General features: G+C 46.1%; 1 protein-coding gene across 12 annotated transcripts in view; it reads right to left on the bottom strand.

The window, feature by feature from the left end:
- LOC139746178 (putative neural-cadherin 2) overlaps window positions 1-17729 on the bottom strand; it is a 760037-nt gene that overhangs the window by 246044 nt on the left and 496264 nt on the right. The window contains exons 12-17 of one of the 12 annotated variants that reach the window (XR_011712089.1): window positions 15863-16009; window positions 10761-10937; window positions 5093-5498; window positions 3000-3202; window positions 1177-1340; window positions 71-239 (exon numbers count right to left, since the gene is read on the bottom strand). The exons of the other annotated variants lie outside the window; for them this stretch is intronic. The gene's annotated coding sequence lies outside the window, so the exon portion shown is untranslated. The remainder of the gene's footprint in view (window positions 1-70; window positions 240-1176; window positions 1341-2999; window positions 3203-5092; window positions 5499-10760; window positions 10938-15862; window positions 16010-17729) is intronic. 12 annotated transcript variants of the gene reach the window in all.

The following is a 17729-nucleotide window of genomic DNA, read 5'->3' as shown; positions in this document are numbered from 1 at the left end:
AGAGAGAGAGAGAGAGAGAGAGAGAGAGAGAGAGAGAGAGAGAGAGAGAGAGAGAGAGAGGAGTGTTTACCGTGGGCGTCCAGCCAGTGGCCAGTGTTGCGGGTGTGGTAGGCGTGAGGGAGACGGGAACGGCGTGAGCCAGGGCCTCAGGAGACAAGTACCTCACCACCACAGTCACCTTGGCTGCCACGTCCCTCTGGCCCCACACTCGGTCAGACACGCTGAAGTGCAGCTCGTACCTGATGTGGTTCCGCCAGAAAAGATAAAAGAAATATAAAGGAAAAGAAGGAAGTGTAAACTTACGTAACTAACTGAGACAGTTGAGGAGATGATGAAATTAAGAATTACAACATGAAATGACCATTTCTGTCGTCGCTCCTCTTCTTATTCTTTATACTTTTCAGATACCTGTGGTTCAAAGTAATATCTGTATTCGAATTACGATACACAAACTTTTTAAAAAGACAGTATTAATGTCAAGATTCCCATATGTAAAAAAAAAACACCATTAAGTCCCTTTCTATGTAGCAGAAAAGCTCAAACTTTTTGCTATCTTTAACAGACTCCAAGAAAAGTTCTGAACAAGATAACATGACACTGTAGTGAAGCAGTTACCACCTCCAGCTCTGTTGTTTGGATTTTTGGTGGCCTCGGTTCATCTTAATGGCTTCATATTTACCAGTTGTTGTGCAATATGAAGATTGAGTGTTTCAGTGGTAGAATGATCAAGTATATTTTTATAAGTCCCCGGGGAAAATGAAGCACGATTAGTTCCCAAGTGCACTTTCGTGTAATAATCACATTATCAGGGGATGATGGAGTTCTAGCTACGTCTCTTCGTTGTATATCAACTGACTGTTATATTTCTTTCTTGTATCTCCCCTGATGATGTGATTATTACACGAAAGTGCAGTTGGGAACTTGTGTTTCATTTTCCCCATGGACTCATAGGAATATACATAATTTTCCAAAAGAAGGAACAGAGAAGGGGGCCAAGGGAGGATATTGCCTCAAAGGCTCAGTCCTCTGTTCTTAACGCTACCTCGCTAACAGCTTGTATGAATTCCTAAATTTCAATTTCTCCAAGAGAGCATTATCTTTGATAACAATAGGACCTCTAACCCCACATCCTAAATATGTTTCCTAGACCCATCTTTACTATCTTCATAGTCTTACCTTCCTTCTACGAGATGCGTCGAGGAAAAGACCTCCCCAGTGTCGGGCTGTAGAGTGAAGAGTGGGTGGGGAGGTCCTGCCCATGAGAAGGACTTGTCCTCCAAGTCCCAGTCGTCTGGATCCTCCACATAGACTCTCCCAAGAGCAGCATCTCCACCTCCACCCTGCGAGTGTCATCATACCATTGGTTTGTCTTGTCACAGTGTTGTGCATCAGCTAACCATGTTCTTCCCGACCCGGTTATGATATCACGGTGAAGGTAATTACTAAGGTTGAAATACTGACAAGACAACTTGTATTTTAGGAATAACTACAGCGTTAAGGTTGAAGTCGAGTCGGGGGGAAAAACACAGAAGGGAAGGTTGCTTTATTGAATGTTTTGATCATACGTGGAAATGCAGTCACTGAAATTCACAGTCTGTAGCAATCTTATTTCATTTAGGTAGTTATCTACATGTCTATTTTTTTCAGATATTAACCTGAAGAAATTAAGAAGAACGTTGCATTGGGTTTATATCTAAGATCTCTGAATATGTGGCCCTTAATTTCGAATATGAACTGAAAACAAAATGCTAGCTATGTGGCCCTTAACTTCGAATATGAACTGAAAACAAAATGCTAGCTAAATAATCGTCATAGCTGTCATATGTAACGCACCGAAACCACAGCTCCCTTTCCACATCCAGGCCCCACAAAACTTTCCATGGTTTACCCCAGACGCTTCACATGTCCTGGCTCAATCCATTGACAGCACGTCGACCCCGGTATACCACATCGTTCCAATTCACTCTATTCCCTGTACTCCTTTCACCCTCCTGTATGTTCAGGCCCCTGTACGTGTGTGTGTGTGTGTGTTTCAAAACAAAAACACCAAAAGAATGTTCATAAAAACTGGATGCTTCAACTTGATGTCAATTAGTCCCGTAAAGTCCACCACTAGGGTACATTTTACCTTGCCTCTGTAAGCCACAGCTTATAAAAGACTGAAAACATTTCAGGAACACCTGATCAACATGAACAACCATGACCGAGATCATTAATGCTGAAACCACTGCTAATTAACTACCACTAAGTACATACCCCACTGAAAAAGGGTAATTCTAATTAACAAAAATCACTGAACCTTGATGGTTTTACAGACTGTTAATTAATCCATTAACACTCCTCAAAGTGACTGATTTGTTGCTGTTAGAACATCATCATGAAACCAGTATGTGTGGGAGTACAAAAGTGATCGACGTGGGTATACACACACACACACACACACACATATATATATATATATATATATATATATATATATATATATATATATATATATATATATATATATATATATATCTATATATATATATATATATATATATATATATATATATATATATATATATATATATATATATATATATATATCCCTGGGGATAGGGGAGAAAGAATACTTCCTACGTATTCCCTGCGTGTCGTAGAAGGCGACTAAAAGGGGAGGGAGCGGGGGGCTGGAAATCCTCCCCTCTCGTTTCTTTTTTTAATTTTCCAAAAGAAGGAACAGAGAAGAGGGCCATGTGAGGATATTCCCTCAAAGGCCCAGTCCTCTGTTCTTAATGCTACCTCGCTAACGCGGGAAATGGCGAATAGTATAATATATATATATATATATATATATATATATATATATATATATATATATATATATATATATATATATATATATATATATATACGTCAACGAAACAGGTGGTGGGTGTAGAATAATAAGGACTACGTCTCTCGGGTGTAGAACATGCTGAGCAACGAAACAGAAGTTAGAGGTGAGGTAAGGTCACCTGAGTCTTCCAGAGGTAGACAGTCTTGGCAGCAGGTTTCATGGGGTTGTCGTTGACATCATCAATGATGACAGTGACGGGTTGTGTGGCTGCCAACCCCCCAGCATCAGCCACCACCACCTCAGCCGTCAGCTGGCGATGCTCCTCCCTGTCCACGGGACCTAATGTCCACACCTCAGCCCCACCACGTCCACTGTCTGCACCTGCCATTGGACGAGAAAGACTTACAGAGGTCACAGGACGTGTCATTCATCTGTAGCATCTGGCCAAGAGTCTTACAGTTATGTAACATAATGTCTTTGAAAATACAGGCACCTGATATGACACACACCCCTCCAACCTTAAAATTGAGAAGAAGTGATTGCAACAGATGATATTATTAAGATCTGCATCATAGTGATTATGAGTCATTTCTTCACACGAAAACTATCTTTTTTCTGTTCTAAACTAGTTTAATGGACGTGTTTCTTCATCAGGTAAATGGTAAATCTTTTACTAAAACCGTCGAATTAAAGGATTGTACCCTAGTGCTAAAAGGGGGTTAAGAGGGACGACAATTTTTCATGCTATGACAATTTGTTACGACCGCGGATTTAGATCTTCTAAAACAATACCTTTTCATCACATGAGATTTACAGGGTTCGATTCGATTGGGTTACGTAATGCTAGGGGTTACTTTGGACTTGTTTGGATTTAGGTACCGTCTTTTTAAGGTCTTCCTAAGCTTTGTAGTACTCGATTCGTTTAACTGAAGGAAAACGTTCGAGACTTCGATAAAGGATACTTGCGAGGCCACTGTAGTCTTGTTCTTAGGTTGAAAGAGTTGTCGTGGGGGGATGCACAGGTTTGGAAGAGTTTTACTGCAGTGGTATAGATATTTCGTAAGTTTTCTTAAGCTGTGTGATAAGGACACGAAAAGATATAGTAAGAAAGACTCCCTGGAAGGATTTGTAGCAGTTATTGGGAAACTCTGTAGGATTGGCAGAGGTACAGAGGTTTGACTCCTCCTGCAAACCTTAGCTGTGGGTTGAATCGCAAAAGGCGATCGACGTCGATGCTTTTTTTTTGTTTTTTTGGCCGTGCTCATAGTTGTGGAGGGGGAGCCCCGACGGATCACGTCTGTGACTTACATCAGCAAGGAGCTTCCACTCCAAGACTCTAGGCTAAGACTTTATTTTTCCCTTGAGGCAGAGGACGAACAGGATGACATAAGTGGTGAAACATGGGAGCCATGAACATCTACGAGATCACGATCTTTCCACCTAATATGACGTCTGCTGAACCACATAAAGATGAATGAATGAAACGACCTCGTCTGAAATCAGCAACTCGAAAATCAAGAAAGATTTGTTGGGTTGGAGATTCCAACAGTGGGAATCTACTTGATGAAAATGTCTGTGTTTCGTGCCAGCCATAAAAACATTTCGTTCCATTCCTTCAAGATGGAAGAGAACCATCCTCTCGCTTGCAACGATGGGGTTCCACGTTCCCTGTGGCCTCCACACCCACATCTCTGGTGTGGTCCTTGTCGCTGGCTCGCTAACTCTTTCTTCGAGGGAGATATTGCTGTCGATCTCGACAAGTAATTGTAGTATTCGGGCTCGAGGTTCAGCATCGGTGTCCTTGTGTGGATATCAGTGTTAACTGGGTATGTGATTCTGTTACTCTCCAACACTTAGAAGATGCTCACTCCATAAATACGTCGTAAGTTATAGAAATACTTGAATCTATTTACCGGTCGGTAGATCGTGATATATCAAATCAAAATATATATATAAAAAACCAAATCTTTTCCTCCTGTGCTCCTGGCAAATAGCATTGAAGTAATAAGCTTACACTTAAAGAGCCATAAAGCAGTTAAACCTGGTCCTCTAGGGCAACACTAACTTATGCAGGAAAGATCACGTCCCTTTAGGCACGACGCGAATCTCTCCTGAACCTACCTGACCTAAGATTACACCTGGGGTGTTGCAGATGACGACTGCACAAAGCAACAACACTTTCCAGACAATATCACTTGATATCAACATAGTGAAAACCAGCAGGTAAAGGTGATCGGGAGTTCAGTAAGCGAGTCTAGCACTTCTACTCACTTGGGTCATGCTTGATGGCGAGGGTGTCGAGGACGTGGGCGGGGTTGGAGGGGGCCAGGGTGAAGTTGAAGGGCGGGCCGTGGGCCAGCGCCCACACGTCGTCGTCGGTAGCTGTGAGGAGGCCCAGGAGGGAGGCAGGAGCGCCCTCGGTCACATGTAGGAGGGTGGGAGGTAAGAGACGCGGGGGACAGTCGTTAACGTCCGTCACGGTGATGGTGAGGGTGGCTGTGGACGAGAGGGAGGAAGGGAGGCCACCTTCGTCCACCGCCACCACCTTGGCCACACCCACCTCCCCGCCGGGAGCCTCACGGTCCAGGGCGCGCCACAGCCTCACGCCCCCGCTGCCGTCCACGCTCAGGGCGCCCCACCCACCCTCCACACGGTACTCCACTCCCTGCTGCTTCATCTGCGCCAGAGAGAGACAGTTTAGCTATAGTGTGTGCGTGTGTGTGTGTGTGTGTGTGTGAGAGAGAGAGAGAGAGAGAGAGAGAGAGAGAGAGAGAGAGAGAGAGAACCCAGACGGCGGTGTGAGGGCAAACCCGCCACTAGACTATGACTTTTGGACAATTTGTCAAATAGCAATGCACCCACCGAACAGTTAAACCATAATTTTAGTCGAATTATGGAAATCTGTCTTACTTGCACGACAAGAATGATTTACCCTGAGAGTGAAAAACTCGCATCACTATCATAGAGGCAGAGGGAAAGTGATCTAACTGGAACACACACACACACACACACACACACACACACACACACACACACACACACACACAAGATTTTCCGAATCAATGTCGAAGACCAAACCAGGGTGTAGAGGGATCCTGGTTACTGTGAACATGTGTTACGCTTTTCACTGGGGTGGTGGACGACTCAACCAAGTTTCGCCTGGAAAATCAACAATGATATCTTTCGTTACAAAGATAATACTTCATATTTCCTCATCCCATCTGGTAAAAGAGAGAGAGAGAGAGAAACAAAAAATAATATCATAAGCTTAAGATAACAGAGTGAGTAAAAAATTCAGCGTAGCTGTGGGGGAAACAATACAAAAGATATCTTAATCTTGTTCTCTGTGAAGAAGTGGGTGTACCACTGTAAGGATGCAAGGCCTTAACCCTGAGGCTGTGTGTGTGTGTGTGTGTGTGTGTGGAAGGATATAAGGAAGGGGGGGTAAATCAGTAGGACCCCCTCTTGGATTGGGGTACCAGACAGCCTCCATCTACAGCGAAGATAAGGAAGAAATAACCACCACTAAATTCCTTTCAGACCACGGGTAGGTTTTTTCCCCCCCCTGGAGGCCAACCAGACGACCGAGCAAGGGGAGGACCTAGCTGGAGGAGGACCTAGCTGGAGGAGGACCTAGCTGGAGGAGGACCTAGCGGTAGGAGGACCTAGCGGGAGGAGGACCTAGCGGTAGGAGGACCTAGCGGGAGGAGGACCTAGCGGTAGGAGGACCTAGCTGGAGGAGGACCTAGCGGTAGGAGGACCTAGCGGGAGGAGGACCTAGCGGAAGGAGGACCTAGCTGGAGGAGGACCTAGCGGAAGGAGGACCGAGCGGAAGGAGGACCTAGCGGGAGGAGGACCTAGTGGGAGGAGGACCGAGCGGAAGGAGGACCTAGCTGGAGGAGGACCTAGCGGCAGAAGGACCTAGCGGGAGGAGGACCTAGCGGTAGGAGGACCTAGCGGGAGGAGGACCTAGCGGTAGGAGGACCTAGCGGAAGGAGGACCTAGCGGAAGGAGGACCTAGCGGGAGGAGGAGGTAAGGTAAGGTAAACGTCAGGTTGGTTGGGTCTTTCAAGTCCAGTGAACTCGTCATCGTTGGAGAAGTGAACGGGAAGTCACTACATCCACCAAACCGAAGATACATCTCTCAAAATCTTCTTCAGCTGTTAAGGATGAGTCTAAGACGACATTTACCCGATACATGGCCCTTGTGAGTGTCAGTAAGTACATGAGGAAGCATTAATGTAGGAAGACCAGTAGACACGTCGAGTGATATCGGTAAAGATGAAGTAAAATGCGTTATGACAATAAATAAATGAATGTATGAGAGACGAGTGAGGATAAGTGATGAGCCCCCACGACTGTCACACTCACATCTCACATGCAAGTAGGTAAATCACACTTGACAATCATAAAGAACTGGATACTCAAGGAAACAAGTGAATCTACTCACTGCAAAAGGGGGGGAACCTAAATTTTCCTGCAACTTGAAATTGCACAGTGTTGGGCTGGAGCAGCCACTGGAGAGAGAGGATATGAGTAAGGTCCTGAGGTTCAGCCACTGGAGAGAGAGGGGTTATGAGTAAGGTCCTGAGGTTCAGCCACTGGAGAGAGAGAGGTTATGAGTAAGGTCCTGAGGTTCAGCCACTGGAGAGAGAGGTTATGAGTAAGGTCCTGAGGTTCAGCCACTGGAGAGAGAGAGGTTATGAGTAAGGTCCTGAGGTTCAGCCACTGGAGAGAAAGGTTATGAGTAAGGCCCTGAGCAGCAGCCACTGGAGAGAGAGAGGTTATGAGTAAGGTCCTGAGGTTCAGCCACTGGAGAGAGAGAAGTTATGAGTAAGGTCCTGAGGTTCAGCCACTGGAGAGAGAGGTTATGAGTAAGGCCCTGAGGTTCAGCCACTGGAGAGAGAGGCGTTATGAGTAAGGCCCTGAGGTTATCATATATCTCACAAGCACAATTTTGCCATGAAAGATTCCTGGTGTTACCCAAGATCTGTCTACAAGCATCCTGCAGCTCAACGCTGCGCTATTTCCAGGAGCAGGGAAGTGTACACTCCTTTGGAGTGAGAAGCTCTTTGACGAGATTGTACTCTGAATAATGCAGCCTCACCAAAAGGGACTTTTCACACTGCGGTGTAACCTTGAACAGAAGGAGTCCGTTAACACACACACACACACACACACACACACACACACATTCCATATATATATATATATATATATATATATATATATATATATATATATATATATATATATATATATATATATATATATATATATATTCTTTATTATACTTACTGGAAACTTTACCTTCCTGCCCCTGGAGAGCCTTTGATCTTCTATGAGGTTCCTGCAGCACTCCGGCAGCCAGCCACGTCCACTGGGCAGAGCCACAAGTCATGGACTAGGGTGATTTGTGTGTGTGTGCTGTGTGCGAGATGTGAGTGCACGACAATTTAGGTCGACGTGTTTCGTGAATTCAGTTATGCAAGTTGCATTCTTGGGCCTTGATGAATGCTATCATTATTTATAATGTTTCAGAAATGGATGGTGTCCAGAGTACAAACGACAAAGTGTGATTCGCATACGTCTAGAGCGTGTTGTTTCAGATGGGTTTGGCGGACTGGTGTTTTCAGACTCTGTTTGGCTGGGCGTTTCCCTCAGTGCCTTGTGGGGGGTAATTCGTTGTTTACATGTTTTATCATCGGTGTTTTGGTTGGTTGAGGGATGAGGGTTTCTGTGAATACAGGCTGTTATAGCGTAACGCTGGGGTAAACTTTTAGTTTGCTTGTTACGGGGGTAGTTTGGATGGGAGGCATGTTAAAGTGGAATTGTATCGGGAAGATCTTTGTTTCATCGTGTCAGTGTACAGCGTCTGTGGTTGCTAGGTAGCCAGCAATTCCTCTTGAGTGTTCTGTCTAGTTGGCAACTTTGTTGCACTTGCTGTTGACAGGGTGGATGGCCAGGTCAAGCCAGGCTGGTGAAGTGTAGTTCAAGGTGGAGCGGATGAAGTACAGAGCATACCAAGGGATTCTTATTCTTGTCCAATCTTGGTGCCAGTTGGTGTTCTGAGGTTATCCAGTTTGTCTGTTGCTTCTGTGTTGATGTTGCGATTATGTGGTGAATGCCATGTGTGTGTGCAACATGTGACGCCCAGGATAGAGATTCGTTTTTTTTTTAGTAGAAGCGACTGTCTATCCGAGGTAAGAGAAGGGTGAAGGTGGTATTCATGCCTGTCTAAAGTTTAGAGGACGACTTATCCCTTGTTTTTTTTGGAGATTCAAACATTCTGCTTTGGCCATGAGCCACTCGTCTATCATTTTGTGTTCCAAGTTCGCTATCGTTTACGCAATGACATATACATATACCGTTCCATATTAATGGCGATCAGAGATCAAAGCCCATTCCCTCGGGTCTCGAACGCCCCTTTCGACCCCCCTTCTACGCTGACTTTGAGAGAAGCTACGGATTAACTGGCGGAAGACCTGCCTGGCCGGAGGCGCTGAGCAGGTTATGCGAGACGGAAACGCTGTGCGAGCTGAACGCTACAGTTTGATGTTGACCGTACGACCAAGGTAGGCTAGGCTGTCCCTCAGCCCAGGTGATGATGATGATGGTGATGGTGATGATGGTGATATCGTGGTGATGATATGGTGACAGTGGTGGTGTGGTGGTGCGTTTTTCTCTCTTTTTTTTTGCTTGAGTCGTTCATTGATGTAGTTATTCTAGCATTGTTTCTTCCTTTGACTCGTTCTTTTCCATCTTACGAAGGGAAGAGACTCTCCGAAGGGGATACATTGTATTGCTCAAGTTTATTATCCACTTCTGTTCGATTGTGTCATCCAAGTCTAAATGCCTAATTCAGTGTCTTAGTATGTTCCGTTCATGTCTGCTGGCCTATAAGATTTGAGATCATCAAGATGGTTTCTATACGATCGAAGAAGCAGTTTACAGTGAATATGAAATTAGGTTACGATTTCTGCTTTCCAGGTTTTCACCGACCTCACATATGCTATTTAGATCACCGCTTGTGTAGGCTCGTTTAATCTGAAATGCTACTACCTCTCACTGGGTCAAGGGTCATTTAAGAAGCAGGCTTCGTTCAAACTAGTCTGTTACGCTCGTATGGTGGTAGTGATAGAAGTTAAGGTTGTATAGTGATGGGAGTTAAAAGTTATATGGTAGTTAGTGTAATGTCGTAATGATAGTTTGGGTCGTGTAGTGATGGGAATGGAGGGAGTTATGACTAGCGGTGCTCTGACCAGTGTGGTGGGAATGGGTGGTGGAGAACCAGAGGTTACAATGATGTTGTGGTGATGGTAATACTCGAACGGAGAAGGTAATGATGATCTAGATAAAGAGATGAGTGGTAGTGATCCAGCTGAGGTGGTGATGTATACGATGTGGTAATACTTGTAGTAATGATGATCCAATGGTGAAGATAGTGTTATACGAGTGGCCAATGAATTGATTTGGATTCATCGGGGATAGTGATTATCCACAATGGTGTTGATTCAGTGATGATATCACGAAATCAACTGCCCAAAAGCTCGGGGATGTATACCAGAAGTACGTCCACTCTCAGATATCTAATGTAATTCCACCTCCTCCACGTTCTCCTCATTCAAACCCACACTTAGACCAACCTCTTCGCCCCGGCTGAACATGAGCACCTTACCTTTCTATTCACATTCACTCTCAACTTCTTTCTTCACTTTCCAGGACTCTGACACCAGATTCTGTAGCGACAATGAACCTGGGGGACAGTGGTGAGGACAACGGTGTGGTGGTCAAACGGTGAGGTCACTCTGGTGATGGTGGGTGATAGTGAATATGAGGGATCAAATGGTGACAGGGATGGTGAACTCTATGGCGAGGGAGGGAGGTGGTGGGTGATACGAGAGCACGTCACTCACTCAGATGGCACGGGTTTACTCACCATGTCCGGGTCGGTGGCTGGGAGGGAGGCCAAGAGGGTGCCGGGGGCGGTGTCCTCCCTGACGGTGACGTGGGCGTGCGGGCGGCGGAACTGGGGCGGGTTGTCGTTCAGATCCCGCAGCCGCACCTCCACCCAGGCCGTGTCTGTGTGCCGCGCGTCGCTCCACCCGCCGCGGCCCTGGGGATCATGGTGGAGGCGTGGTAAGGGACAAGCATTCGACAAAGGGGGAGAGGAGCGGCCTTCCTACGTGTATCCTTACGATTCTTCACTACTAAATGGGGGTACCACAGGGTAGAATCCTGTCACCTATTTGGAACTCACACAACAAGAGATCTCCCTACACCAGTAGGAGTTCGTGAACACTAAGCACATGAGTCTATTCAGCACACACGAGACATCATGCAAGTTGAAGCAGCATAAGAGGAGGGAAGAAACTTGAGGAGAACAAACGCAATAAAAGGTATATCTAAAATCTCGATATCAGCGAAAACATGGGACGCACTTGGCTTCCTGGAGTCTTAAATCCCTTCCTGGAGTCTTAAATCCCTTCCTGGAGTCTTAAATCCCTTCCTGGAGTCTTAAATCCCTTCCTGGAGTCTTAAATCCCTTCCTGGAGTCTTAAATCCCTTCCTGGAGTCTTAAATCCCTTCCTGGAGTCTTAAATCCCTTCAGGAGAACCCCAGTCGCCTATCGATATACACAATGAACATTTCTTAGCCCAGATAAGCTCCTTTGTTAACCAACACACACACACACACACACACACGGTCCTCCGTGGTGCAGTGGTTAGAGTTACTGACCATGACTAAGCATGGGCCCGCCGGGGGACGATCTAGCATGGTTTTAAACCCTGGGAGCACAGTAGTCGTCCCATACACAACCTAGGTGTTCATCCTCCCTTCTGAGGGCTGGTCGATAGATGGGTACCTGGTTTAGGCTAGGGCATATGATCACAATCAATGTGTTGTGGGGAGAGTGTTTTTCAGCAGTGTTGCCCCTTCTCTGAACCTTGTATATGTACCAGGTCTTCCTTCTAAGGTGTAAACATACAGTCACACACATCCCAGCCTAAGCCAGGTTCCCATTTATCGCCCAGCTTCAAGGGGGTGTAAATGAATAGCTAGGACTGGCTGTGGGCCGACTGCCCGCACCCAGGATTCGAACCTACGTTGGCCTGATAAGAGGAGGGGGGCGGTGTGGTCTTGCTCTGGACGGGTTGAAGGGGCGGTTGGAATGTATGCAGGGGGGGGGGGGGGGCTCAGGTATGGGAGGTAGGGGTGTCTTTGGGTTAAAAACATGCGAGATTATCCACAATAATGCTCTTGACTAGCCATAATTCTTGAAGGATACAGTGTCACCTGTTGTGAGTCTACACAGTATCATCATCTTTGGGTGGGAAGGGCACAAGTGAATACTCCTGTTCAACACCTTTGCTATGGACAAGAATGAATAGTCTTGTGTTTTACTTTTCCTCAAAAAAATTGAATCTGTTTCGTTGTCGTGGGTAATTCACAGGTGTGGTGTGTGGTCTCGAGCGAAGATACTCTCTCTCTCTTTCCACTTTGAATATATTTAGGCCATTATTTTCATGTTAGATGAGAGAGCACAGGCATTTAAGTGCTAAACCAGGTACCCATTTTCTCGACCATATACATATCTCCCTAAGGCAAGGATGAACAGCTGGGTTGACTGTGGACTAAAACTGCCACAAAATAGGATTTGAACCTGTGCGCTCGACCCCGAGGCGTGAATGGTCGGCAACGCTAACCGCTACACCACGAAGGATGGCCCACCTCTTCTGCAGCAGGAGTGTTCAGCTTCTAGAACATCCATCATCCCTTAAGCACGAAAGTCAACGATCGTTTGAGCTCGACGTGACCCTTTTAAGGGTCAGAACCCAAGGCTAGGTCATCAGCACACAAGGGTCGTCGCACCGTGGGATTCAAAGGGAGTCGATTATTCGTGCTGAAGGTCGTATAAGAAAAGGGGTTTATATTCATGCGTGAAGCTGCTCTCATCATGTTGAGATGTTGAGCCGATTTTGGGGAGAGAAAGGGTGCTTTGGGGAGAGAGAGAGAGAGAGAGAGAGAGAGAGAGAGAGAGAGAGAGAGAGAGAGAGAGAGAGAGAGAGAGAGAGAGAGAGAGAGAGAGAGAGTTGTGATGGGGCTGGAGTAGAAGGAGGGAGGAGGAAGAGAGTCGGGAAATACAGATGAAGAGCTAGGAGGGAAAACGTCAATTCATTAGTTTTCTTATGAAACTTCCGTCTTCCAGTCTCTAGGAATTGGGAGGTCCAGGAACAGAGGATCTGCACAAGCAGTGTTATATATCATGCAGACACATATATACTAAGTATGTGGGCACATGCGTATACATCATTGTGGACACATATACTACGTATGTGGGCACATGCGTATACATCATTGTGGACACATATACTACGTATGTGGGCACATGCGTATACATCATTGTGGACACATATACTACGTATGTGGGCACATGCGTATACATCATTGTGGACACATATACTACGTATGTGGGCACATGCATATACATCATTGTCGACACATATACTACGTATGTGGGCACATGCGTATACATCATTGTGGACACATATATACTAAGTATGTGGGCACATGCGTATACATCATTGTGGACACATATATACTAAGTATGTGGGCACATGCGTATACATCATTGTGGACACATATACTACGTATGTGGGCACATGCGTATACATCATTGTGGACACATATACTTAGTATGTGGGCACATGCGTATACATCATTGTGGACACATATATACTAAGTATGTGGGCACATGCGTATACATCATTGTGGGCACATATATACTAAGTATGTGGGCACATGCGTATACATCATTGTGGACACATATACTAAGTATGTGGGCACATGCGTATACATCATTGTGGACACATATATACTAAGTATGTGGGCACATGCGTATACATCATTGTGGACACATATACTACGTATGTGGGCACATGCGTATACATCATTGTGGACACATATACTTAGTATGTGGGCACATGCGTATACATCATTGTGGACACATATATACTAAGTATGTGGGCACATGCGTATACATCATTGTGGACACATATACTAAGTATGTGGGCACATGCGTATACATCATTGTGGACACATTTTTTTCATACGGGCGTGTTCTATAACTGCTGGACACACAGAGATCAAAAGCTTTCTTTATGAATATCCTTAAACGAAGCCCTAACCTCATTGGTGAAAATCCTATTCAACTAAATCTAATTAAACACTAAAAATCCTACTCAACTAATTCTCATAAAACACTGGAGTTAAATGGAGTTTTTTAAAGCTCAACTCTAAATGCTAACAGAAAAGATTCCATGTGACGTATTCATACTCCTAAATGGCAAGAACTACCACACAAAAGACAGTTGATCAAGTTTATGTTTCACATTCAAGGGAAGAGAAGAAAGGAATCGCTATTATACGTATTCCTAATGTCCTCTATTTTTATGCTGAGAAATCCATTCCCAACTTTCCTCACCAGCTCCCGCCCTGAACTCTGTAATGGACACTAATGGCAGACCTTCCCTCACAGCGGCTGACGCGCTTGCCGAACTTTTGTGTCCCGATTCACTCGCTTTGTGCCACCTTCCCCCCCAAGATTAGTCTCTCTCGTAAGTTGGAGTTTATGTGATCGAGTGAAAGTTGGATATAGGTGTGTAGAAGACGGACGTATGCCAGGTGTGTGGGGGGGTAGTAGACGAGGGGGAAGCGTGGCATTAGATAAGGGTGAGGTGTGGCCCCTTTTAAGACGAGGTTGAGATGCGGTCGTGAAATAATGGTTCTATGAGCCGCGAAATAATGGTTCTATGAGCCCGTATGATCTCATGAAAGCATTGTTCTTGAGGCCATTCAAGGTCCACACATGGCAGCATCTTACGAGGCGCGACTCAGACAGCAGCAAGTTGACATGATCCACTAAAACAGTAGCAGCTCACGAACTAACCATCGCATCTACCCACAATCAACGCAATAGTTCCCTTCGCTAAGCACCCTCCTGGTCATTCAACCAGCATCATATATATAACAACACCGTCCCACAAGCCCCGTCGTAGATCATGTAAAAGAATTATAATAACACAGACTTACAGGCTTCATCCTGGTCCATTAACTGATACTGCAACATCACCAGGTGTTCTCCTCACAAGGTCTGTTTCTGCTCCACTTACAAGCACCTAGAACGCATCGTCCCACAGGCACTCCTTCTGGTCCTTTGAAGTGGCCTGCGGGGAAGGGACCATCGCGACTATTGTAAGTGGCTTGCTTGACAGTGTCGACCCATCAACCACTTCATACCTACAGGCGCCAATGCCCTACATAAGGACTTTAATACCCAAACTTAAAGGTTCCAGTAACAAAATGAAACTCAGTAGCTTCCCCACCAATGTACCTGATGAGGAGACCCAGTGACCTGGTACTGCAACGGAAAGAATAACTACGAAAACGAGTAATCAATCAACAAGTAAACCAATGGGGGGAAAAATAGGGAGGAAAAAGGGTGAGGAAGACTTAGGACTGAATGACAGAGAAAACAGATCAAACATCGATTGCTGGATCGACTGAGAAAGCGACTAATAACATACCAGGAATGGAGGTAGAAGGTACACCTCCTTCATATGGAAATAAGGAAGGAACGGTTGGAAGGAGGAGGCTCGAAGGTATTCATTCTCATCCTAGTTCCAGGAGAATGACACGAACTTGAAAGATCCCTTGCGCCTCGCTCAAGTGGCTCGGCGTAGGAGGATACTGAGCAAATACCTGAAAGCCATTAGTGATTCCAGTCATTCTTATCCACAAGTGGCTGCAGACTTCTCGCACTTGGCGGAACTTATGGTCTTAAGATCTTCAAAAGGCCCAAGAGGTTGCAGGTAGTCGTGGGGTCCAGGTTGCTATCGTTCCCTGTTAGAGAATTATCCACATGACCACCACCCATCAGACACCGAGCACCGTACCGAGTGTGTGAGGCACTACTTGATGTGTCTAGCTGTGTATATGTGGGGCATGGGTGAGGTTCAGGGTAAGTTAGTGTGGACTTACCCTGTCTGTGACCTGGATCATGAAGCGGAAACCCCTGCGGTGGGCGGGGTCCTCGAAGTCGAGCGTCTGGCGGGCGTAGAGCTGCCCCACCGTGCCCTCTGTACGCATCCCGAAGTGTTGCCAACCCCACCCGCTCTCCTCCACCACCTGCAACACACAGGAGGGGAGTAAGGTATGGTTACTCGCTCACTCTGGTCATAATTGCTCCCAATGGACATCAAGGTTACGGACATTATACAACGGGAGAAAAAAAAATGGAACCTGGAAGTCAAAACACATATACACAGCATCCGATACCTAATACTATACCTAATACTAACCTTGATACGGTAATAGACACCTACTACACAATTGTCTATTAGCGTCTCGTACAGGCTTCACACTTGTACGTAACACACTTCAGTCACTACATAAGTGAACGTGGCACTACAGCTGTACTTCACATCTCCTCATGGCATCTCTCACTTACAAACACACGTACATTACACGAGACCCAATACACACACCCCCCTCTACACATCTTTGCAGTGGTGTCTAATGTCTACCATCACACATGCGCGGCACTTCATACACGTACCACACACATGCGCATGGCACCTCATATCCCTCAGTGACACAGCTACACTACAATGCACATAAAATGACGTACGTTTAACATCTGTTCATGACACTCGGCTGGTAGCAAGTCCTATCATTTTCCACTTTACATAACTTCTTGAGCATGACATTCGGCTGCAGGGCGCCCAAGTCAGCCTTGTGGTAAACATGAGGTAAGAGAACCTCACTTGACGAGATGTAGCGAGTCCATCCCCATGAAGAGGATCGACTAAAACTTCGTCTTTATCTTATGGTCCAGCACAGGAGCGGGTGTTACTTGGAGGAATGCTACATCTGTGGGATGTGGCTCGTAAATACACCGTCATTTTCCACACTCACAAGACGCCGTCGTTCGCCCGACTAGACTTACCTCAGAACAAGACAGTGTCAGCTCATCTCAACGCAAGTCGCGAGAGACATTCTTCGGTACAGATCTATTGATTGATGGCAGGATACCTTCCCCCTATGGGAAATCCTCACTGCTGGCTCTGAAAGGCTGGTTCACACCACAACCTTCAACCTCCTACTTGCGAGAAAGTCGTGGAGGAAGGAGGGAAGTACTAGCGGAGGGCAGCTTTTTTTTATGATGATGCAATCCTTCGTCGTGATTTCGTAAGGTTATCTTTAAAGCAAAAGAGCACTGCCAACATGCGGCGTCTCTGAGCAAAAGGATTCTCTGATGGCATGGGCGTCTGTTGGAGACCTCCATGATGGCATGGGCGTCTGTTGGAGACCTCCATGATGGCATGAGCGTCTGTTGGAGACCTCCATGATGGCATGGGCGTCTGTTGGAGACCTCCATGATGGCATGGGCGTCTGTTGGAGACCTCCATGATGGCATGGGCGTCTGTTGGAGACCTCCATGATGGCATGGGCGTCTGTTGGAGACCTCCATGATGACATGAGCGTCTGTTGGAGACCTCCATGATGGCATGGGCGTCTGTTGGAGACCTCCATGATGGCATGGGCGTCTGTTGGAGACCTCCATGATGGCATGGGCGTCTGTTGGAGACCTCCATGATGGCATGAGCGTCTGTTGGAGACCTCCATGATGGCATGAGCGTCTGTTGGAGACCTCCATGATGGCATGAGCGTCTGTTGGAGACCTCCATGATGGCATGAGTGTCTGTTGGAGACCTCCATGATGGCATGGGCGTCTGTTGGAGACCTCCATGATGGCATGGGCGTCTGTTGGAGACCTCCATGATGGCATGAGTGTCTGTTGGAGACCTCCATGATGGCATGGGCGTCTGTTGGAGACCTCCATGAT

The sequence above is a fragment of the Panulirus ornatus genome, chromosome 64 (assembly GCF_036320965.1).
Source record: "Panulirus ornatus isolate Po-2019 chromosome 64, ASM3632096v1, whole genome shotgun sequence".
Lineage (NCBI taxonomy): Eukaryota > Metazoa > Arthropoda > Malacostraca > Decapoda > Palinuridae > Panulirus > Panulirus ornatus.
Note: the sequence above shows the minus strand (reverse complement) of the source record. Positions and strands in the feature narration are given on the sequence as shown.